Below are 25,044 nucleotides of genomic sequence, written 5' to 3'. Positions count from 1 at the left end.
TGACTATAGTCTGAGTCAGCGTTAGTGACGTTATTGCTTGTCGCCGGCACCTTTAGATCTAGCCTAATTGCGAAATACGAACCATTTTAGGGTTCCGTACCTCAAAAGGAAAAAACGGAACCCTTATAGGATCACTCGTGAGTCCGTCTGTCTGTCATAGCATATTTTCTCGGAAACTACTGGACCAATTAAGTTGTAAGTAATTTGGTACACATATTATGTAAATTAGTGACCCAAAGATGGACATGTAACGTAAACAATTGAATTTTAAACATGGGGGGCACTTTTGGGGGGGTAAATGAGAAAGTTTTAAAAATAAAGTTTTTCAAACTATTTCGTGTTATCAAATGAAAGAGCTCATTTTGAGAATATCAAATATATTTTTTGTAATTTTAAAATAAATACTTTAGAAGTTATTTATGAAAATAGCCAAAAAATTACCATTTCCCCCCTTTATCTCCGAAACTACTGGATCTAAAATTTTGAAAAAAATATGTATAATATTCTTTTCTCAAACATGCAATGAAATATTGATGTTATGTTCCTTATAATAGGCTGCGAAGTATGACGTTTCAGGTGCGGCTAGGACAAAAGGTATTTAATGGAATTTCATACAAAACTTGCAGGCCTAGGCCGGCAAAGTCCTCTTTTTTAATTTGCATTTCACAGATATTTGTGACACAACATCGTGGCATTCATCCATTAAAAAAAACTAGAGGCAGTATTGGCTTTATGGTTCGTAATGACACTGCCACTACGCCTATAAAAAAAAAACAAAAAACAATGTTTGCTATAATTTGCAGTTTTATTTGTATAAAATCAACATGAACTTAATAAATAATACATTATCAATCAAATTTTATAATTTTAAATTATAAATTTAACTACACAAATAAAAACATTAAAAATATTTCATCTAAACGTTAGCGGTAAAAAGGTCTACTCAAACACGCGTAGTTATTTTTTTTAATTGTTATGGAGGTAAAGTTGAAAAATTTTCATTCTGTTTTATTGGATTTATGGTGCGTTGTTGATTTTTTTACTTTAATATGAGTTCCGACGAAATAATGAAATTAATTGTAATCGTAGTTGTTGGAATTGGCAGCGTAAGCAGAACTGATTTTAAATAACTTGCTGCCTCTGCCGCCAAGTCAAAGACGAAGTATGTATATGGTTGCTTATGGCAATTTTATTATTTGAGAAACTAAGAAAAATGGCTTACAGTTTATTAGAAACAGTTTTGTGGCATATTTTAAATGAATGTAACTACAAATTCGTCAACACTGTGGAAATTATACTTATTTACTTCATGCATAAAGCAACGATGTATGTGAAACATGATATCAACATGAAAGGCTATGTAAACTTATCTGACGAAAACGATAGTCAGACGGATACAAGGCGAAAAAATCAAAGATACATGAAAATATACGGGTACCTAGTAAAAATACACGACTCGTGTAAAACATACGCGTGATAATGATAATGATATAGGTACGTGTTGGTTATATTTTGGGTGTAGTTTAAAGTTTACTTTTAGTTTTTTCTATAAATAAAACTTGGGTTTCGTGGATTTTTTATTTTATTTATTTCATTGCATGTTTGAGAAAAGCACTATACATACCTCGGCGGGAAATGGGGTTGCCCGCGCTCAGACCTATCCGGCCTCGCTTCGCTCGGCCGTCTATATGTCTTCGGCCGGCAACCCCTTTCGTCCCGGCCTCTGTAGTAATGTACTATTACCTATAGATGACAGGAAAACCTATTAGAAATGTGCAGTCAAGCTTGAGTCGGACTTAATTACTTAGTTTTTGATCCGAGCCTTACGGGTTTTTTTAAAGACATTTCACTCACGTTTCACATCAAAAAATACATTGTTAAAAATTGTAATGTACGGAACCCTTGGAACGCAAGTCCGACTCGCACTTGGCCGGTTTTATTTAGTTTACAGCATGTAGGTATAACAAAGTTAGTGTAACTTAGGGCTGATTTAGATGGCGCGCGGACTCGCATGCGATTTTAGTTACATTGCGGACTGGTGGTTACGTCCAATTCAACCGACCGATCAAAAACCGCAATGTAATGAAACTCGCATGCGAGTTGTCGCATCGTCTAAATAGGGCTTTACGTTATTGGGAATACGAATGGATTGCAGTCCCCCATTTGGCCACTGACCATGGTAGCGTTTTGCATTCGACCGAATTCATAATTACATATTGTATGCAAAACAACAACTCCTCTGATTTATCGGCTCGCCTTAAGTTGGATCCGGGTGCCCCATATATTTAAGGCAAATTATTTTTCTGATCAGTATATGTATTTCCTAGTTATTATATGGAAAACATATTGATTTATTTTTAACATAATTAAATGTTTAATTATTGTTCGTTTTATAAGTGAATTGAATTGAATTTTGTTTTCGTATGAACATCATAAATTAGCTTAAAATTATTTTAATTGCCAATTTCATTGGACACCATACCCAGCTAAGTATGTACTGAAAACAATTCGAGGAAATCTCTGTCTGTAGATAGCCAGTATGCAATGCACATGGAAACATTTCGGTCATTTTTAATATTTTTGTATGGGTATCGAAATTTTCTGTTTCCTAAAATATTTTTTCTTTAATTTCCTTTGAAATTTCCGACAGTGCAACTTACACTTTCAGCACTTGTAAATAGATATTTCCCACTACTTTGCAATCGTCGTCCACACGTAAAGCTGCGCGCGCGATGATTATCGCCCGAGTGCTTTCTACCATCCATTACTGCTGTTCTAATATGAAGGTAATCTGTTTGCTTTATTGATATTGCTATATGCACTTACAGTTGTCGTGCGCAATGAGAGAAACGAATCTATTAATTCACTTATCTTTACTTACATTGTAAACTAGCTTTTCCTGTGGAAACTGCAGCGTGGGAAGGCCACCAACATAGTGGTTCGTAGAGAGATCGCAGAGAATCAGGGTGTAGATGTTGGGGGTATCGTCGTCTTGGGTCGTCCCATTAGTTTTTCGTCGTTCTTAAATTAGTCCTATTCTGCTTTCGTCACTCATTCTACATTGAAAGCCACCGAAGATTGTGACGAATGTAGAATGAGTGACGAAAGCAGAATAGGACTAATTTAAGAACTTGACGAAAAACGAATGGGACGACCCAAGACTATACCATGTTGGGGACGCTTTGTTCAGTAATAAAATCTTGCAGCTAGTATGATGAGGAGGAGACAGACGATTGTAGGTATATGTAAAACTTCGTAAACACTGTTACTTTGTAAACTGTGTTTTACAGCGTAAAGTCGTATCTCGAATACCAGCAATATTCAAATAAGTGATATTTAGTTATTAATTGTATTGTGATATGCCTATTATGTTAATTTTTTCAATTATTTCAATTTGACATTTTATATTTATTTAAATTTATGATTATAATGATGAATTTGCACGCTTGCATGCAAGCTAGGTACAAGATCTGTAACACCATATATTGTAACATCCCCATACTGTATCAATGCAAATAAATTATTTCTGATTTCTGATTTCTGTGTGTGTTCATTTAAGAAGAGTTAGAATTCCAAAATTAAAATCAGACAGCGAATGCGCTCAACTATATCGAGCATTGCAATAGAATCTATGATGTCGTAAAAATGTTTTGACAACTGTGGGAAAGATAATGGCGGGTTGCAGGTTAACGCAATTGTATTAGCTATGCTGAATCGCGAAAGTTTCACGGCTCTATCGCTGCAAAAACATATCGTTAGCAGTAAGAAACGATTTTACTAATCACAATAACGCAAAGATTCATGTAACCGAACTCTTTATAGGTTTACATAGGCTAACTGTCAAATATTTCAAACGTAAAATAATATTGCGATAACCACGATTAGGTACCGTAAGTTCACCAACTTGCACCCAATTGCCTCTGAATCTAATGAAGTTTTCAATAAGGCTTCTTATTCAAAGGTTATATCAAAATATTAACCACAATTTAGGTCGGCAAGATAAACGTGAAACAATAACCCAGTTACCTACTAAAGTGCTTCAATTTTGCAAATAAGTGCCATGAATAATTTCCATTAAATTCGAGCGTTCTGATTGCTAAACCATTACGAGTATCATGCAAAGTGATGGTAGTTAAACATTCAACATAATATTTATCCATACTAACTCGTAAGCTCAACCTCGATAGATAAGTATAGGTTAGTGTGATCCCATTTAGATGTAAAAGTAAAGCGGAATGTGTTTACCTTTACTGTAAGTATGTAACAGTTACCTAAAAACATGTGAAAAATGTAAGTGTACCAACATTACATTTTTTTACAATATACATAGGAGGCTATCGAGCAGATGAATAGCCTGATGGTAAGCAATTACCGTCACCCATAGACACCTGCAATACCAGAGGGGTTGCAAGTACATACCTAGTATACCTACACTCATTCCAGTATGACCCTTTTAATTATTATGGCTTTAGGTAATCTCAATACTTATTTGCATTTTTTTTTGCAAACCAAATTTTGCTTTTCAATATTTTGATCATATACTTACACTCGTATTCAAATTACCTGATCCAGACCGTCACGTTTTAATATGGATGGATAATTGGATATTTTATTCAAAATGATGTCTGACGCAATGGGTTGTCGACAAACAAAATGTTAAATATTATCAATATATTTTTCGTTCCAGAAAGAAACACTTGATTTTACAGTTTACACATTTACAGTTTCGGTAAATGAAGCTCAGCTCTGCTGAAAAAACAGATTTCCTTACAAAGGTAAAGCAAAACTTTGTGATTATTATTATTTGAACCACCCATAAGTGAGCATTTTAAATTGGTTGGATAAGATTTTATATCATGGGAATAACAAATACTTAGTACATTTTCCATTTAACGGGTCTGCTCAATGTAACCACATCAACAATCTCAGGTTTTGCCAGTAGACCGCGGCCCGCGTTTATTTCTGGCTCAAAGTTTCCACAACTACAAAGGATTGTTTATTTTTACATAGATTCGCGTTGCTGTAAAATATGACTTATTCACAGAATAAACTATTACATCAAACTACTAACCGTCAACACAGAACATGAGTATCACAAAAACATGTCATGCTCACCACAGATAAAAGAGCTCGATCCAATCCATTAATATTCAGAAAAATATAGTTTCCTACTAACAAATTTACAGTTCAATTTGAGGGGCAAATTAATACTAAAATTAGAATGGGATATAAGGAAGCGTGAAGTGCGTCAGAGTGAAACGGCGAGTCGTATCGTAAATCGGGATACATCAAAGCTTGCGCGGGCGCGCTGCGGGGACACTTGAGCATAGACATATCTAAGTATAGGTTGCTGTGATGCACCATTTCGTGATAAAACGGTTGTGCGTAGTGCACATTTCGTATAAGTACGAGAATGTCTGGAAACTTATTGCTGCCCATCCATCAAGACCTGGACAACCTAAAAAATAGCCGACTCAAGTCCCGAAATCCACCAGCCAAAACCTTCCATACACATGACCTAGCATGGAATGATAGGCAAGCATGGGAAAAAGAATGGGAATCATACATCACATGGTATTTCAGTGCCCTGTTACCAGATATAATGGCCCAGTTGAGGATTTTAAATACCTGACAATAAACGCGAGTTTGTATCTGCGGAATTGTAAATTTTGATGTTAAATGTAAATTTAATAAGTGTGTGTACCTATTGCCATACGATAAATAAATAAATGTGTGATCTCAACAAATTCGATTTTTTCCGGGATAAAGCTAAATAAAATATTTAATATAAAACATAAAATATATAATAAAACGTTTGAGAAACCAAGTCTCAAAAGTTTTAATAACATCGCGCCATCCATCAAAAATATATCTAAAGACAGTCTACATCTTCTCGGAGCACCCATCTTCAATGAAGCCATCCCTCCTCTTCTGAATAAATCTATTTCAAAATTTAGTGACTATTCGGACCGCCTTCTCAAAATTAGCAGTCATTCTGCACTGTTTATTCTAAAATTTTGTTTACTCATTCCAAAATTCACCTACCTACTCCGCTGTTGTCCTATCTGGAAATACCCCCATCTACTCCGACCTACTTTTAAAATCCCAAATTGAATCAATTTTGAACATTCGATTTAGCGAGCAGGCATGGACTCAAGCCACCTTACCGATCAGGTATGGTGGCTTGGGTACCCGTAAAATTTCAAGTGTTGCTTTGCCGGCATTCTTGGCCTCAATTCATAGCACCTCCGATCTCGCAGGTAATATCCTCAAAGCCTCTCCGGCTACAAACTGCGAGATCGCGTGCCTGGTTGAGGCCTCGAATGCTTGGCTAGCTGTACCGAATCAAAATTTTCCGTCTCGACCGAAAACACAAAGGGCCTGGGATGACATAGCATCAGTCACTACTCTAAACTCACTTCTGGACACCGCGACAGGCAGGGACCGAGCGAGGCTTCTGGCATCATCTAGGCCAGAGTCAGGTCAGTGGCTACACGCGTATCCCTCGCCTAACACCGGCACCTTTATAGACCCAGAGACGCTTCGCATAGCCGCTGGTCTCCGGCTAGGTGTTGCTGTCTGTGCCGACCACAACTGCGCCTCATGTGGATCTGAAGTGGATAGCCTCGGCCACCACGGGCTCGCCTGCTCTTCGGGTGCCGGCCGCCTGTCTCGCCATTCCGCCCTCAATGACATCCTGAGAAGGGCGCTCGTCAGTGCCGGCGTTCCCGCCGCTCTGGAGCCCCAAATAGTGCGGAACGACGGTAAGCGCCCTGACGGGATGTCACTGATTCCCTGGAAGATGGGTCGTGCGTTGGTATGGGACGCCACTTGCGCTGACACGCTAGCGGCGTCCTACGTCCCATCGACCAGCAGGCGTGCTGGCGCGGCGGCGGACATTCGGGAGCGTCTAAAGGTAGCCAAGTACAGCTGTCTCGGCGCCCAATACGAATTCGTCGCATTTGGCGTCGAGACACTTGGTTCGTGGGGCAGAGGCGCACATATGCTCATTAAGGCGCTTGGGAAAAGGTTGAGGGAGGCAACGGGTGACCCCCGCGCGGGCAGCTTTCTCGCGCAGCGAATTGCCATCGCAATCCAGCGCGGGAACGCTGCCTGCGTGTTGGGCACCCTCCCGAGGGCACCAAATTTTGATAGGTATTTTTAATTTTAGTTATTTTAATTGTAGTTAGTTTTAGTTTTATATTCCTATTTATGTCTTATAGAAATTTATTTTGTCAGTGCATTTATTTCTTTCTGTCTAGACAGATAGATAAACATCTAAGCTGTCATTTGGATTTGTACTTATTTTACTTTGACTAATTAAAGTCTCAAAAGTGACAAGCTGCTGTTTAATTCGTATGGCAAGTAGCGCTGCGTGTCTGTATATCCGCAATCTGAAGTTAGATGAAGGACAGTTTTCTTTGTTTCTTGATAATCTTAACAATTATTCGACTATTTTTAATCGATATGCAAAAAAAAATGAACTACGAGTATGACATCCAGTTGACACGTAGCCTATCACTACAATATCCTATTGACGTTATATACGTGTTCACATACGTACGATTCGATAGATGCACCGTCACTAAGATATATGTCTGGGCTTGTGAGCGTCACGTGTGACGTGAGTGACGTAACGCGTGGGCCCCAGACTGTTTATAAACATTTGGATAAACACAAGTACGCCTTAAACCACTTTCGATATGCAAATGAACAACACTATTAAATGTAGGTAAATTGCTTTAAGAAGCGCCAAGCACTTAGGCGACGAAGTTGCTAATGGAGGGATAGGGCAGTAACTGACCATTGGCCATACTGGGACAACGGTGACTGGTAATGATAATGTTGACAGAGGCCAGGCTAAGCTGGTTGTTTATTTACAAGTTTAGATTAAAATGCAAACGATTTGTAGGTACCTGTTTAGGTACTAATCCTTTCTTATTAGAATGTGTTTTGTTAGGGAGAATCACCGGTCTAAACAACCGCAGTCTGCTAGATATGTTGCGATAAACTTTATCAGGTTTTTGTAACATCGTCGCATCGTATGTTTCCACTATTTTTTTGTGCACAGACAAAACATCCTCCAGGCTGAGCATAGTCGCCCTACCCCCTCTGCCACGTATACGTTAAATTTACTCCATGTTCGAGTCGAAAGTGTCTTTGTGTGACGTCCGTGTCTTTGAACGGATTGGTCCAATCACGGCACGGGACTTCGCTCACCTCGTCCCGCGCACCCCCGTATTTTTGGCATCATCGGTTGCATGAAATAATTGCTCTAAACTCGGTCTAGAGGATTCCTTTCCTAGTCTATGTTTTTTGAGTATCTTGCAATTAAACGAGCAAATATATTTTTGCAATTTAAAAAAATGGCGGAATAAGCGGAAATATTTCTTCTTTTGTGTACTATAGCTTATTCATGATCTTCAGTCCTTTTACTCTATTGTGTTCATTTTCTGTCATTTTTCTGGTTATCGTTTCAACAGATCTTTCATGCATCCTTTTACCATAACACTTCCTTATTTGATAACTTTTGCGCATGTACCTATCTTAACTAACCGTAACAACCAATATAAGGATCAAGCATGCCTTCCTCAATCCATTTCGTCATGTTTCGTAACTAAAAATGTCACTAGAGCCTATAATCGTACAACTTGTTTGTATCCCGTCTATATTTAACGCCACTAAAAGCCATTAGGAAGCATTAAATAAATAGATAAAAGCCAGTCCAGTACCGCACAGATGGCTAGGAGAGATAATCTGGGCTCATCTAGATACAAACTTAAATGTCACTGCGCAGCCCGCGAAAGCAAGGCAAAATGGCAGCGGCAATTTCTCTTGTCATTTTGCAAATGAGTTTTGCACATCATTTAGAAATTCAATCTGCTGCTGAAATGAAGTAAACTATCCGGTATTTCCATATTAGCGAGGAATTGGTTGGGTAGCTACTAAGCAGTTTTAAGTTATACAAAACAGTCATTATAAAAATGAAACAACACATAGGTATAACATTTTGATGAATTCTATTAAGAAAGGTCCCTGTTACATTTGACAAGAACTACACAAAGCTCTTCTAAAAACCTTAAAAAAAAGGATATAATCTCGAATTTTGTATCAAAATGCGCAATCAGTAATTTGGCTATTTACACGAGTGTGATCGCATCGCCGCGGAAACTAAAGGTGACAGTCGATTTCCAACGACAGCTGCATTACTGTTCATTTTACTATGGAAATTGACAATAACAGTACTAGGACTGCAGCTGCAGGTTAGAAATGGAATGTTACCATTACAGTCTCCCCATGCCGTATCACTCTTTTCGCACCTAGCTAAAAGCATCTACAATATTTACCATAACTAAACAGGTACAATACCTACGAGTACATTATGTGTGGTTGATATATGTACTAACAAAATTAACATTAATCAAACTCAGGAATTGCGATATGGAACCAGAATATGGCTTATGCTCATAAGCCGATCAAAAGTACTTATGTAGCCCATATCATACGGTTATTTAAATCAAATCTAGATTTCACCACTGCATCTTAATAACATTATCTAGCTTAGGCAACTGAAACAAGTTTTTTTAAATTAATAATCAACTGTCAAGCTTAATATATTATTTATGATTTTAATCATATGTATATTAATCTCACGGTAATTACCTTCTACTGAAAAAGTTTAAGGTGAAATCAATCAAGTTGGTATAACATTCAAATTCGACATGTGCAACTTCGCATCCACGTCAAATCAACAGTTGATTTTATTGCATGTTGATTCTATCACAAGTGTTGATTTGATCAACTGTGGATAATATCATTTGGTACAACCAAAACTCAACTCTACTATTTGACGTTGTTCGGTTTGGTTTGGTTGTCACCAAACTGTGGAATGCTAATGTAAAATTTTGACATTGTAAGTATTCGAGAACTTATGATTTTTTCCACATCAACGGGAGATCAACACGATACGTCAAACGTCGCTTGTCGAATAGGGGTCCGGTTTACAAGTCTTGGTTTGAATGCATACGTGTAAATGCTGCCTAGCGCACACTAAAGGTACATCCACACCGCAGTAAACTTTTGTGGAGCACTCGCACTGTGCACTCGCTGTACATCAGGGTTGGACAGTGTTGCTCCCCAAATTTAACCGATGCACTTTATTACCCTTAGAGGATATAACCAAAGGAGACGGCCATGTCTATAATTTTCGGTACAAAATACTCTGCCGTTTTTTGCGGGGGAGGGGCACATCAAATGTATACGTAACGTCAACATAGCCATGTCAGATAAACGTCAGTCCATACATGTGTTTGACATGTGGTTGACCATTGGCCGCCTTTTTTCGACAGAGGGGAACGCCTGTTAATGACCACTCCGTTTGGTTATATTCTCTAAGTTATTACCCGTGTTGGGTGAGAATGCGAGTCACCCTGTAGTTGCATCACGATCGCACATAACATAACATTATTACAAGTGACAGTGAAACCTAAGGTAGGTACTTAATGAGCCATTTCGCATTTTAGTCGTGTGAATAAGTACATTTGCACCTTTCTCTTATGCTTTACGATATTGACGAGCTTCTTGCTTAATAGCAACTTCCAATGAGGTTTCTATTATATCTTTATATCTCAATAACACTGATAGGAATGGAAATGTGATAGCAGAAAGTCAAGACGGTATATTTATCCTCCCGCTATCTTCTTTTATTTTATGACGTTGTCAATGTCACGCGGAAAAAATATATTCTTTTGTCCTGGTTAGAATCTAGAGTTTTGTCCATGTTTATTTACGGATAATTTCCATACATTTCACAAGATCTTATAAATCTATACTTTACTATTTATGTTCACTACCTTTGACTAGTACTTATATATGTATACCCACCGTCCCGAGTTAGAGAGTATATCAGATAGATTAAGTAATTGTAAAAAAAATTTATTAAGGTCCGTTGTGATCTGAAGCCGCAGGTTCTTACCTCTTTGAAGGACACGGCTCTGTCGTGTACAAAATAAAATGAATTTCATAATTGATAATTTTTTAAACGTTGGAATTGCAAAGCAATATGTTGCACAGCAAAAACACAGTTTACAGGCCCCTACTTTACCAACGTGACGGGCCCGACAATTGTCGACATCACTGTTACTGACGTCACAGGCCTCCATAGGCTACGGTAACCGCTTACCAACAGACGAGCGGTGTGGTTGTTTGCCACCAACATGTTAATAAAAAAACTCCACTATATCTCCAGTTAACAAGTACTTATTTTGCGAAGCTAATGACAATTGTCATAAGAAATACGACAATTGTCACGAAATTCCGACACAGGACTCATTTGCTGTCAAGAATTACCGAAAGTTCTTTGAAATCTTGTGACAACTGTTATCATTATCATAATAAACATCGCAAGAGAAATACCTCTTTTTTGCCGATATATTGTATTAAGTAGGTATTTAAAAAAACTTTATTATATCGGATATAATGAAGTTTTTTTAAATAATACAATGATGGTGACAAACAGGAATACGGCCCGCCTGATGATAAGCGATAACCGTAGCCCATGGATGCCGCAACAACGAGACTTGTCGAATTGTCGCACCTGTCACGTTGGTGAAATAGGGGCCAGGCCGCGTAGCACGGTGGCGTTTTTATCCCTTGTCACCACACGTGTCACTTTCTAACAAGTATGTAAGTGCGAACGGGACGCGCATAGTGATAGTCGATAAAAATGGAACCGTGCTGCGCCCGCAGGTCTTGAAGCGGTGTAACCCGGAAACGGCGTTATTCAAGATCTGCGGGCCGGCGCTTGCGCTGCTAACTCTCACACGAAAGGTCGTAAGCCACGTAGTATTCCTGTTGAAATATGACCTTTCCCATTTCAAGGCAGTGTAACCTTTCGACAGCTTTAGATATTAATGCTTGCGCGTTACTCTGACGAACTGAAGGTGCTATAACTCATGGTAAAGATCGTTTTGGTACTATGTTGCGTCGGTAACAACTTAGTTGTGTCAGATGGTATCGTATGCTTAGTAAATTAGTTACTTATAGGCTACACACGTATGTTTCTAGGAAATACATTTATATAATTTGGTCGAACCGAGACCACATATTTCATTAGTAACAACATTAGAATAAAATGTAACCTAAAATGGCTAGATCACCCAGGTCCGACGCGTGGAAGAACTCTCCTTACATTATAAGACCACTAGGTACTGGCCTTTATATATTTAGCGATAGCTTCATCATTTTTACATTACATGCTCGTAAAAAAATAAAAAGCTTCACGTTTGGCGAATATATATGTTGTTGAATTTCAATTACGGCGGGTAGTAAATATATCTGCTCTTTTGCCTATCGTATTGCATTCCCTACGAGTCTGTTACCCTCCAATCTAATTATGTGGTTAACTACTGAATTCAAACTATAACTCAACTAAATCAATAAAAGCAAACTTGTTACAATCATCATCATCATCATTTCAGCCCATTTCATTTTACGTCCCACTGCTGAGCACAGGCCTCCTCTCAAGCGCGAGAGGGCTTGGGCTATAGTCCCCACGCTAGCCCAATGCGGATTGGGGACATCACATACACCTTTGAATTTCTTCGCAGATGTATGCAAGTTTTCTCACGATGTTTTCCTTCACCGAAAAGCTAGTGGTAAATATCAAATGATATTTCGTACATAAGTTCCGAAAAACTCATTGGTACGAGCCAGGAATTGAACCCGCGACCTCCGGATTGAAAGTCGGGCGTCATATCCACTCAGAGGCGTAACTAGGGGGGGGGTTGGAGGGGGCACGTGCCCCGGGCGCCGTCCAAGGGGGGGGGCCAAAATGAGCAAAAGACCTGTACCTCTCCGCCTTGCTAAAAGGCAGCAGGGAAACTTTTGTCAGTCATATTTACCACCACTGTGAAGTGTGAAATGCGGATGGTATTCTGGCCCACAGCGCAAAAGAGAAAGCCGATCTTTTACTCTTACTCTTTTTGCCTCGAACTCGACCTTGACAGACGACGGTAGCGCCCTACCGCCCACCATCCCGCAGTGCGAATACTCTATGCAAGAAACTTCCATCAAGGCGGGAGTTGCTATGCTTTCGTTTTATAAGGCGAGCGGGCCGAGTGCTTCAGAGTTGTGTCCCGTGTTAGCGCGTCTTTTCCGTTAGGGGTCTCCTGTCGAAGTTACCATCTTATGGACTCTCCAAGAGACTACCTATGCAAATGGATCGCTAGCCCTTTGTCCAGCAGGCGCATATGAGCCGTAGTAGACGGAACCAGGCCGCGTAGCCAAGATGCCAATCGCTTACGCTCCGTAGCGATCGAAACGCAACTGTCACTCTCGCACTAACAAGGAAGAGTGATAGAGAGACATAAAGCTTTTCGTTGTCGAAGCGATAGCGATTGTAACCTTGGCTAGGCCGGCTGGCCGCGTAGCCAAGATGTCAATCGCTTACGCTCTGTAGCGATCGAAACGCAACTGTCACTGTCACACTAATAAGGAAGAGTGATAGAGAGACATAATGCTTTTCGTTGTCGAAGCGGTAGCGATTGTAACCTTGGCTAGGCCGGCTGCTTCAATAGCTGCTGGATATCTGTGACATGTTGTCTATCGACGACATTCATCGATATGCGGACGACAGTACTATACAAGGATGGCTAAAAAATAACTAAATTCCCGTTGCCAGGGAGGTTTTGGGTTTTGGGACTGAGCAACTTTTACTACGAGACTAACCCCGAAATCGCGAAAAAAAAGTTTACCCTCCCATAGAAAATGGACCAGCCAAAATGTAGGAAACAGCCAAATTTTTTTCGCGACTTAGGGGTTGGACTAATAGTAAAAGTTGCTCAGTATAATCCAAAAACCTGCCTGGCAACGAAAATGCAGTTATTTTTTAGCCACCCTGTATACCTACAGGCTGGTCCAAACCTTGACGCCCATAATTTTTTTTTAGAATCCTCGTCGTGGGTTATCAGAATATACCCCATGTACCAGATGTTAGCCGATTTTTCGTAGTTTTCGAGACTTATAACTTTTGTTAAGAAATTCTGGAGTGAAGCTTTGCTTTGCTTTTCTGCCTTTTAATAATTGTTCGTGATATTTGCACTGATAACTGAACTGGACTGAACTGAAATAGCGATGGTGAAGTGACCCCATAAAATAATAGTAGAAATAACTGTGTCAGGTATCGAGGCATTCTATCCAGAGCTTCGGTGTGGGATCAGGACAATTTAATCCGATTCAATCCTACCATGACTCAAATTTGCGCGTTTACCGCTAAGAAAACCTCATTTTTCAAGGCACAACCCTTCCCATGTCAGGAAGTATTGGGAGTAAGGTTTGCAATCCGGATCCGAAATGTATGAAATTATCCGGATCTGGATCCGGATCCACGGATCTTCTCATACATTTCAGATCCGTCGTGCAAACCCTAATTGGGAGCCTCGATCGGTGTTGACATCTCCATCAGTGACGTCCAATAATTTCGTAGCCACCTTGCTGGGTAGGCTGCGCTCGTATCAAAAAAAACTCGGTGTGCTCAATAAAGGGAGGCCACCGCCATACTTTACTCTGGGGTAGACTGATCCCATATATTGAGTACTGCTGTCACCTTTGGACAGGAGCACCTGGATGCCACCTTGGGTCCTTCAAATCAGTCCAAAGCCGCGCTGTACCTATGAATAGAGATCTCCAAAAAAGAAGTTTATACGTTTTAAAACGGTCGGCAACGCTCATGTGTAGTGTAGTGTAGTGGAGTGTAGACGTCCATAGGATGCGGTGACCGCTTACCATCAGGTGGGTCGTAAGCTTGTTGGCCACCGATGTACTAAAAAAACATAGGTACCTACACTGTATTTGTCTACATTAAAAGTAAACTTATTAAAGCAAAAAATAACCCTTTCGTTTCGTTAAGCAGGCCACTGACGAGCCTTCCAAATGGATGCCGTTACAATGGATTCATCCAAATGGACGGCATCCTAATATTAAACGTTGTACGTTTTTGACATTCACGGACCGATTTTGGATTGCAGCCACGCTATTTGGACTGTTGGAAGGCTTGTCAGTGGCCACCTTAAGTTCATTTCGTTTGGGGGGGGGGGGCGGGGGCGCAAATTTGGTGTCTGCCCCGGGCGCCATATCCTCTAGCTACGCCCCTGTATCCACTCGGCCACCACTGCTTGTCACTTGTTACAATATCTCCGATTAAAATAAATTGCATCAAATCCCAGCCTCCCAGTTTAAGTGGTCACTGATCGCCTCAACGCAGCCGCACAGTAAATCAACATTGAGTGCTCGGTACCTGTCCTTTAGCTAAGCCATATTTATGTGGTAGCTTCGCTTATATTGCCAAAGGAACTTGGTAACATATGCATTAAGCCGTTTAGTTGTGAGTAATGATTTTGGTAGGATATGTGCTTTGCTTTGGTCGGTTGTGAAAATAAAATTGAAACGATACTATTTATGAATGAAACTCTGTGGTTGATGTATAAGTATTGTAAGAAAAATGGCAAAAAACGGTTGGCTTTCTTTGTAATATCTATTTTTATTTGATTTGATAAATTGTAGAAACAAGCTTCAGAAAGGCTCTTTAGTAAACAGTCATAACTAGTCCTTTAGGTAGTTTAAATAGGTCACTAACCTCATCACTCTCATCAGATAAAGAATAAACTGTTTTTTTGCTGCGACCTAATTAGTCTTATCAAGTATATATTTTTCATTCAAATGTAAAGAATAAAATAAGTATTGCAGTAGGTTACAAGACTTGTAAATTTGTCTTGTACACACAGCTGCAAAAGTGCATACCCAATTACCCACTTAACAAAAGGAAATCAAGTGGATATGCATTTTTGCAGCACGCTCTATATACCCATGTCTTGCTGTTAATATGTGTCCTTTTTGTTACCCGTTCGTTAGATAAATTATTTTTGTTCTCATAATCGCGAACTATATACATACCTACTTACAGGCGAACTTACCGCGTACTTATAGGCGAACTACCCCTTAGGCCCACTTGCACCATTCCACTAACCCGGGGTTAACCGGTTAAACCAGGAGTTGCCATGGTTAGCCATACAATTTGACACTAGGTTAACAGTTTAACCGCTTAACCCCGGGTTAGTGGAATGGTGCAAGTGGGCCTTAATACGTACAGAGATGAAATGCAGGACAATACCAGCACTCCAGTTGCACAACTTTCATAAAGGGGTGTGCCTCGTTCCGACTGAATGTAATTTGCAGAAATACATTACAAATTAGCTTGTTTACATTACGAGCGCAGCGCCATATCATTGCAACTATTAAGTAAGAAAACAGAAATATGGGCTCCATTTGAATTGCAATTGGTTACAAGCAATATAATATATTTTATCGAAGGTAGAGCCGCATACGAGTGTATATATGTTAACGCAAATTTTACAGTAACTAAATAAAACTGAAAAAATCGGTGAATTTTGAGTACTTATGCTTCCGTGTCAGTGTCAAAAAGTGACGTTTTTGTTTGAAGAACCTCAAATTTGACACTGACATATCGTTTCTAGATCTATTATCTGACGTATCGAGTCGGGCCGTACATTTATTTGGACATCAAAACTATAATCTGTTATGCTACGAAGCGCAATATAACTATATTCTTACCTAGTGTCAACGTATGTAAGTAAAGATCTACTGCCGTATTCGAACTTTAAGATATTCACAAGAGACGACACGAACTAGATCCACTCTAGATACTTTATAGTTTAGATATCAACTAGTTCTCTTTTGCAGCACAATTCGGGCAACCAATGTCACTTTTACGTTAGATAGAGTAAGATATCTATTACATAAGTAGATGTGAATTAGATCTCTGTCATATCCTGTGGAAAACGTTCAAGAGTATCCCCAGAATCGCGCAAATGTCAAATTTAACAGGTTAGATCTTAAACATATCGTTATCGTATCTTGGTGATGTCTATTTCATAATCCGAATCGGGCCCATGAAGTCCCTGCATTGCGGAAGGGTAGCAATATTTACTGTAATGGCGCGGACGCAACGATAGGTATCGGTTGGAAACAGGAAACACGATGCACTGGGGTACCTACTATTCCAATTGCTTATCAAGTAGGTACGACCGAACAGTTTCTTTTGTGATCCGCCATATAACACATATTAACTCACATTTGTAGACGGGTCTATCGCGAATTTATTTTACTACCTACAATCTACATTTACCGACGTTTCGACATAGGTTTCGGAATGTGAGTTAATATGTGTTCAAAACGCGAAATATGTTATTAGGTTTAAATTGTTGTGAAACATCTTCAATATTATTAGGTAGTTTTAGTTAGTCTTAATAAACGTAGTTAATAAGTTGACTGAGTTCTATTATTGCTACCCTAGTCAACCCGTAACAAATCGTATGTCTACGTCTCATTACGCTGGTTCTGGTTAGTTTAAAAAGATCGACTCGCCAGCACACGCAAAGTTAAAATGACGGTGCTGGTCATCCGCGCGGACCGGCGCCTGAATATTTCCGCCGGGTAAACTAGAGTCGTCGAATAGCCAAGCAATCCGAAGTACCTATCACACACATGTTCGTATTTAAGGATACCATCATGTACTTATTTAATAACGCAGCTGACTAAATATTGGCTGTTTGTCTGGGTATCGAGCTTTGCTAGCCTGAGTTGTGTTACAAGTGGCGCAGCAAAAGACTATCGTGTCGCCAAAATTATTTTTAGCTTTTAAGATTATATTTCAGGCCTTTGTTGCTTAAAAATAAATGATGTCATTTGATTTTTTTCTTTTTACTGCTTTGCCACGGTTGTGGATAATTTTGTGTAGTTAATAGACGTAATCCTACAACTTTTCTTGTTGAGTACTATTTCGCCTGCTTTCTATAATCTAGGAAAAAAACATTTATCAGGGATTTGCTTAAAATAACATATTATTAATAAAAGTCGGAACTACCGCGAGTAAAACGAAGAAAAAGCAATAGACCTGTCAGTAAGTCGGTAGGTACCAGAGCACCAGCCACTGATTCACTAGCATGATATTTCGCCGCAAAAGAGAATAATTTATCGACATTTCGTGAACATCGTATTTACATCGAACGAGAAGATTTAACGTGTAATTGTTAAAGGTTAATTTATAATGTATTCATGCGTCTTGTGCTCGTTGTTAACAGTAAAGTATGTTGCGGTTTAAATTTATTTGTATGTAGTATGACAAATTAAAACATACAAAACGACAATCAAATAAAATTAAGAAAATCAATTAGCGACTTTAAAATAAATCACAGGTACCTATTTAAATTTCATTAAATCCTTTGTTGGGAATTTTTGCAATTGTACAATTTCGGGTTAAAGAATTTTTATTTGCTCATAAAAAAATAGATTTTAATTACTTATAGTTATAGTAAAAGACTACGCGATCTTAATTGAAGAACGCTTTTTAAAAATCAGTAACTTATGAAAGCAAAAGTATGTAAACCATATATGTTTCATCATAATTGTTACATATTTGCAATGACTTATTTTACAAAAGTGTTTATCAATAAAAAAAAGTAAAGATCGTTTACCTTTTTTCTAATGCTAATAAAAACGAACTTAGGGGTCATCCATTAATTACATCACACGTTTAGGGGAAGGGAGGGGGTCAAGAAAATGTGACATATTGTGACATGGGGGAGGGGGGAGACACAAACTTTGTGACGTCACTTTAACTTCATCAGTAACCGAAAATTTATTTAAATTATTTTATTCGCTGTACATTTAAATAACTAGTTTTTAATACGATAATCGTTTTTATTCGTTTAATTTTCTTTCCTAAGCAGTTTTGGGTTATAAAATTACTAATATTTATATCGTCAAAAATATTTTGATAAAATATTAATAATACTTAGGTACTTACTTAAATCAATTTGGCGATTTCGTAGAAAAAATGTGACGTCACACTAGGGGGGGGAGGGGTTTGCCAAATGTGACCAAGTGTAACAAGGAGGGGGGGAGGGGTCAAAAAACCTAGAAATTCGTGTGACGTAATTAATGGATGACCCCTTATGAGAAATATTTTTCTATCAAATTTGATGAATAGGTATTAGCTAGGTACATGAAATTAATATTAAAGTTTTACTTAATTCTTTAAACATACAATGAAAAAGGAATAGGTACTTATAAATTGTAATGTAAGTAATGTATTGCCTTATCGCGTCTATGCAGCCTCGCGCGTCGGTCCGGCACGCACTTGCCTCCATCACTCTTGCACAACAGACAATACAAGTTCATAGAACAGCGTCAAGGAAATCAATATACAACTCACTCGGATTGAGATATCGGCTGCACGCACGAAAAGCCGACTGATTAAAGCAATGGTCAGCTTTCACCGAGATTGTATGCAAACTGGCGTCATTTAAATAAACAGGACATAAATTTTCCGCAAGGCAGAATCATGCCCAAATATGCTACCGTATTCCGCCTAAAAGGATTTTAAGATAATGTGTTAAAATCACAATTTATAAATTTTTATCGGATCACGTTGATAAAACTTCATTAATGTACGATTTTGGAATTGTGCAATAAAATTCGAAAACTGTTCTTTTTTGGGCATTGCTTAAATGCCTTAAATTAATGACTCCATTTTCAAGTCATTTAAATCGGACGATACATTTACTTCTCAATAAAGAAGCTAAAAGTTTTTGAATCAGTGGAGACAGTTTCACAATACTAAATTAATGTTTACATAACAGACTTTTACTGGTAAAGTACCTAAGGATGTCTATAAAATATAGATTAGATAAAATTACGAATTATCTAGGATATTCCCATACCACTTACTTAAGTTACCAGTTACATTATTGCCCACGCCCACAGTTTTTAATTACTTGGTATAATTAATACCTATTGACTATTTACTATCATAGAAAGTCTGAACCTGCAGAAAATAATTACAAATCCATTAAAATTCGCAATCATCATTTATAGTGCAATTTATTATAACTCTATTCAGAAACATATATGTAACTCTTATTAGAAATTGACTAATAATGCCAACTCTCTATGTCGTAAAAGCTCGGAATACAAGAATCAATAAATCCGCAATTTATTATATTAGAGGCATTTTTCATTACCGATCAACTGGCGGGCCATGCTCTTTAAGCTCTGCAAACCATCCTTATTATTTTTTAACATATGTGAAACATATAAAATAAATAACGCATGAATTGAATTTACTTGGCCACAACGTACTGAAAAGTTTCATTGCATTACAGACACCTCCGGGTGAGTTTTAAAAGCGAGAATTCAGTACACTATTTTGGTAAAAATATAAATCAAAACTACGCGATGAGTACAAAGCTCAAACCATACATAATTTCGGAATATTTGCATAAGTATTTCTCGCACCAATGCTATTTATACGATGGGATATGTCTAACGCGAGTAACATACTAAAGAAAAATTGCCTATATTCAAACCGGACCTATAGCAAGCTGGATTAGAGTCACGGCTTTTAGCTGGCCAACGAGTCCAAGACATCCGGATGCATATAGTCCGAGTCTTATCGTAACAGTTATTAGTTAATGACACTACCGCCCGATTAAAACGAGTGCGACAAATTGATACCATGTCGCTCCCACGTTTAAGGCCGCGACTGTTCAATACATATTTGTGTCAAAAACCAGTTATATTGATTGCAACCACTTTGAGCGAAACGCTTAGCTTATTAGCGTTATCAATTCCGTATTAATCACTGATGCCGCTGACAAAATGATGGTCATAAGTCATGAAGAAAGCGATAGTTGTTTGTGTCCGTTCGGTAGCTATTGATTTGTGCCTTCTGGTCCTCTGGGCTGGTCATTATTATGTTCGAGCAAAGTTTATATTGTAACAATTAGTAAGGACATAGTTATCTTAATAATTAACATAACTACTAATAATTCGATATAATTATAGGTATAAGGAATCAAAATGTTACTATTACAATTAACACTAACTTTTTCATTTAAATATATATTGTGCAACAAAAGGAAATTTGAAAATTAGCATTTAACTGTTACTTTTAAAATATGTGATATCTATGCTTGAGTAGCCAAGCGTAACATCTTTAAAAGCATCATGCAAGTTCTGTTTATGTACCTACATTCAATTATAAGAGTCAAACTAAAGCCGAAGAAAAAAAATATATGCGTAAGCATAAAAGAATATCTCACCTTTTGGCCTGTGTTAAGAAGTGGGACTTAAAGGCTCATGATGACGATTAAAGTTTTCATCCTGGTACCTTGGGCCCTAAATGGTCCCACAACGAGCGTCTTCATGCAAAAAGGGTTGTTTATAGAAATAAGTTTACAGGGTTTTATAGGTTGGATAAGGCACATGTGGTAACCCTGGTGTTAAAAAAGAATACATAAAGGTACTTTCACAATCCTAAGATTAGGGAAACCTGTTTGCTTATAATCTGCCAACATAACCTGTTTACTTTAAAATTAAATCCTAATTTTTAATTAGCTAGCGTCAAGTGGATTGGACCGTACAATGTCGTGACGTAGCCACCGAAAAGGATGCGAGTTCTTGGCATTCCACGGCCTTTCGCTTTCACGGTGGAATCTAAGGCCGTTCCTTACTCAACCTCGCACTAATAATAGAGCAAGTTTATCTTCCGATCTTTTTGTTTATCGCTCCGTCCGGTCACTTATAGAGCGTTTAAGTTGCTTTAATGCAGTTGAAGTTTACTAAGCGAATGGATTAGATTCCGTTCTGATTGTTTTGTTTGAAAATTACGTTATTAGAGACGAGGCGCAGCTTGAGTAGTAAAAGCAACTAAAGGCAAGATGATTGTTTTTCGACTGTTGTACTTGTAGGTATGATTGTGTTCCTATATCGAAAATGTAGTAAACAGTCACGAATATTAATCACTTTCTCCAGAAAACGTTATAAAATGGAGGCTTTCAAAATAGACAGACAGTGTGGATCCCTGACAATAATAAAGCACCATGCGCAATGCTCTTAAAAACCGGGCAAGTGCGAGTCGGACTCGCGCACGAAGGGTTCCGTACCATAATGCAAAAAAAAAACAAAAAAAAAGCAAAAAAAAACGGTCACCCATCCAAGTACTGACCACTCCCGACGTTGCTTAACTTTGGTCAAAAATCACGTTTGTTGTATGGGAGCCCCATTTAAATCTTTATTTTATTCTGTTTTTAGTATTTGTTGTTATAGCGGCAACAGAAATACATCATCTCTGAAAATTTCAACTGTCTAGCTATCACGGTTCGTGAGATACAGCCTGGTGACAGACGGACGGACGGACGGACAGCGAAGTCTTAGTAATAGGGTCCCGTTTTACCCTTTGGGTACGGAACCCTAAAAAGGCACTCACTTGGCTACTTTGTGACGCTCGTTTTGACAATTAATTTATAGCTCGCCATAAGTAACCCATGCTTTAGTTAATACCACGTAATAAACTATTACAAAATGCCGTTTACGAGTTGAGTGTCTATTTCAACTATTGTTGGCTACTAGTTGCGCAAGCTAAACCGTATGGCGACGTATGATGGTGATGTATGGTTTGGTGTTGTGTGCTTGACGTTGATTATTTTGAGTTTAAATGTAATTTATCACTAAAGTAATGAAATACAAATAATTAGTGAAGTTTACAGAAATTATTAAAAAAACATGCCTGTCGTCTTTTTACTTAACCCTTGCTTGTGTCCCTCAGGAGTATATTACCATCGACCATCTTTTTGAATAATTTTACGGTTTAGACTCACTTGTAAACCGTAAAATTATTCAATGTTAGTATGTCTTACAACAGTTTAAATTCGACCATCTTTTTGCTTTTTTCTAACCAAAATGGTAAAGTCTGATGCTTACTAGCTTGAACTATAGACCTTTGCAGTCCAATTTATCAAAAGTCACTGTTACTAGATACGAAGTTGCGTGTGCCTTCTTGATAAAATCTTGCGAACGTAAAATCTACAAAGAATTCTGTTTACCTATTAATTAATTATTTTTCCGCTTAGCAAGTAGTCCGCTTATTACATACAAAATAGGCGTTTCCTATACTAATGAACAGGAAACACAATTCCTTTGTACTTACGCAAATAAATTAGTCTAAAAAAATCTTATTCATCTACTTAGCCGACGAGAGTTCATAGAATCTGCCCACAGCTGTATTCAGTATTGTTGGTTCGGAGAACTCATCTCGAGCGGAGATCACACGGAGGGAAACGATTCGTGACTACATCTAGTATAGGTACCACGATCTAAATAAAAACAATGATGCACGTCATCAAAAACTTTTCTATAATAATAAACTTGCAATCGATTCTTAAACGCTTAAAGCGTTTGTTTGAATGTGAATATGATGATTTCATAATAGCAATTAGTGATGAACTATTAATAGAATTAGTCAAGAAAGTTTTAATAGTTTCCGAAAACGCCGGCTATTATTGTGTTGATGTCACTTAAGTTTCGTCGTAACAAAAAACACACATATTCTCGATAGTTTACACAACATTGTCTAGACACACGAATTGCCAACAAATCACATTAATAACGTCGTAATGTGTCCGACGTATCATAAGTTTCTTTCTTGTGGTCTTATGCTATCAAAGTTGCCAAAGCGATGTCATAATTACGATCACCTAACACTAGAATTAGTATGTACTGTAAAACGGGGTGAGTAGGTTTCGCTGGGAGAGGTGGGTTATGAATCGGGAGAGAAAGTTTGAGAGGGGGGTGAGAAGGGATTTTAAGGCTACTGCTACAAAAATAATGTATTCCAATTTAAAATGAAGCTATAGTAATACGCATAATAAAAAAAAAAAACATTCCAACAACCTTCCAAAATCACCTTTGTATGAAAACCCCTCTCACCCCAAATACGAGGCACTACGGGGTGAGGTGGGTTTCCTCTTTATCGTCAAAGTTATTTTTTTTTTTTTTTTAATTTATTTAGGTGTCCGTGCCTTCGCTTGAACCACATTATGAGATAACACCCTTGTAACTCAGCCCTAATCAAGCGAATTCATCAACTAGTAGCGCCATCTATCGCGCCACTCAAGTACTAATGTCGCCCGGTTGCCAGCGCTCGGCTGCTTTCTCTTCAGTACAGTACGCTTTTGTAACTCAGCCGAGCAACACGTTTACAAAGCAAGTTTAAAAAGATCGAGAAATTTAAATCGAAAAAATATTTTGTAAATCTCCGACTTCGTGACATTCCGCTCGGTGCCCATGGCCCAGCGACGAGACGCAGTGACCTTCCTACAGGCACCGTCATAAAAAGTACACGGGTACTTACGCCTCATGGCCTTGTCCTGTGGGACAACAAGCGTCGTCCCGTGAGACGACAGGGCGTCGTCCCGTGAGACGACATGGCGTCGTCCCGTGAGACGACAAGCGTCGTCTCGTGTCTCGTGAGACGACAAGGCGTCGTCCCGTGAGACGACATGGCGTCGTCCCGTGAGACGACATGGCGTCGTCTCGTGAGACGACAAGGCGTCGTCCCGCGAGACTACAAGGCGTCGTCCCGCGAGACGACATGGCGTCGTCCCGTGATCGTCCTGACAGATGACATGGCAGCGTCTTGTAAGACAACGAGCATCGACTCGTTAAAAGACCTTGTGACATTTCGCTCAGTGCCCGTGGACCAGCGATGAGACTAAGTGAGCTCCTATGGCCAATGGCCATCATCATTGAACAGAATACGGGTATAAATGGCACATGGCGTCGTCTCGTTGGACGACAAGCGTCGTTGCGTGAGACGCCATAGCGTAGTCCCGTGAGATGACATGACATCGCCCTGTGGGACATCGGGCGTCATCCTGTGATACGACAGGCATCGCGATGAATTACGTCATCATGTGAGAAGACATTGCGCCATCTTGTGGTATCGTCCCGTAAGAGGATATTGCGTCCCAAGGGACTACATTGCGTTGTTCCATAAGACTACATTTTGTCGTATCGTGAGACATTAATGCGTCGTCCTATAAGACGATATCGCATCGTCCTCTGAAATGACATTGAAATGACGTTATCTTGTTAAACAAAAACCGTTGTCTCATCAGTCTCATGGCC

At 38.8% G+C, this 25,044-nt stretch overlaps 1 protein-coding gene across 9 annotated transcripts in view; it reads right to left on the bottom strand.

The window, feature by feature from the left end:
- The window catches only part of LOC134664969 (rho GTPase-activating protein 23), a 432,054-nt gene that overhangs the window by 251,358 nt on the left and 155,652 nt on the right, over nucleotides 1–25,044 (bottom strand). The window lies entirely within an intron of this gene.

This window comes from Cydia fagiglandana, chromosome 6, assembly GCF_963556715.1.
Source record: "Cydia fagiglandana chromosome 6, ilCydFagi1.1, whole genome shotgun sequence".
In the NCBI taxonomy this organism is placed as follows: Eukaryota; Metazoa; Arthropoda; class Insecta; order Lepidoptera; family Tortricidae; genus Cydia; species Cydia fagiglandana.
This window is presented reverse-complemented; position numbering and strand designations above follow the sequence as displayed.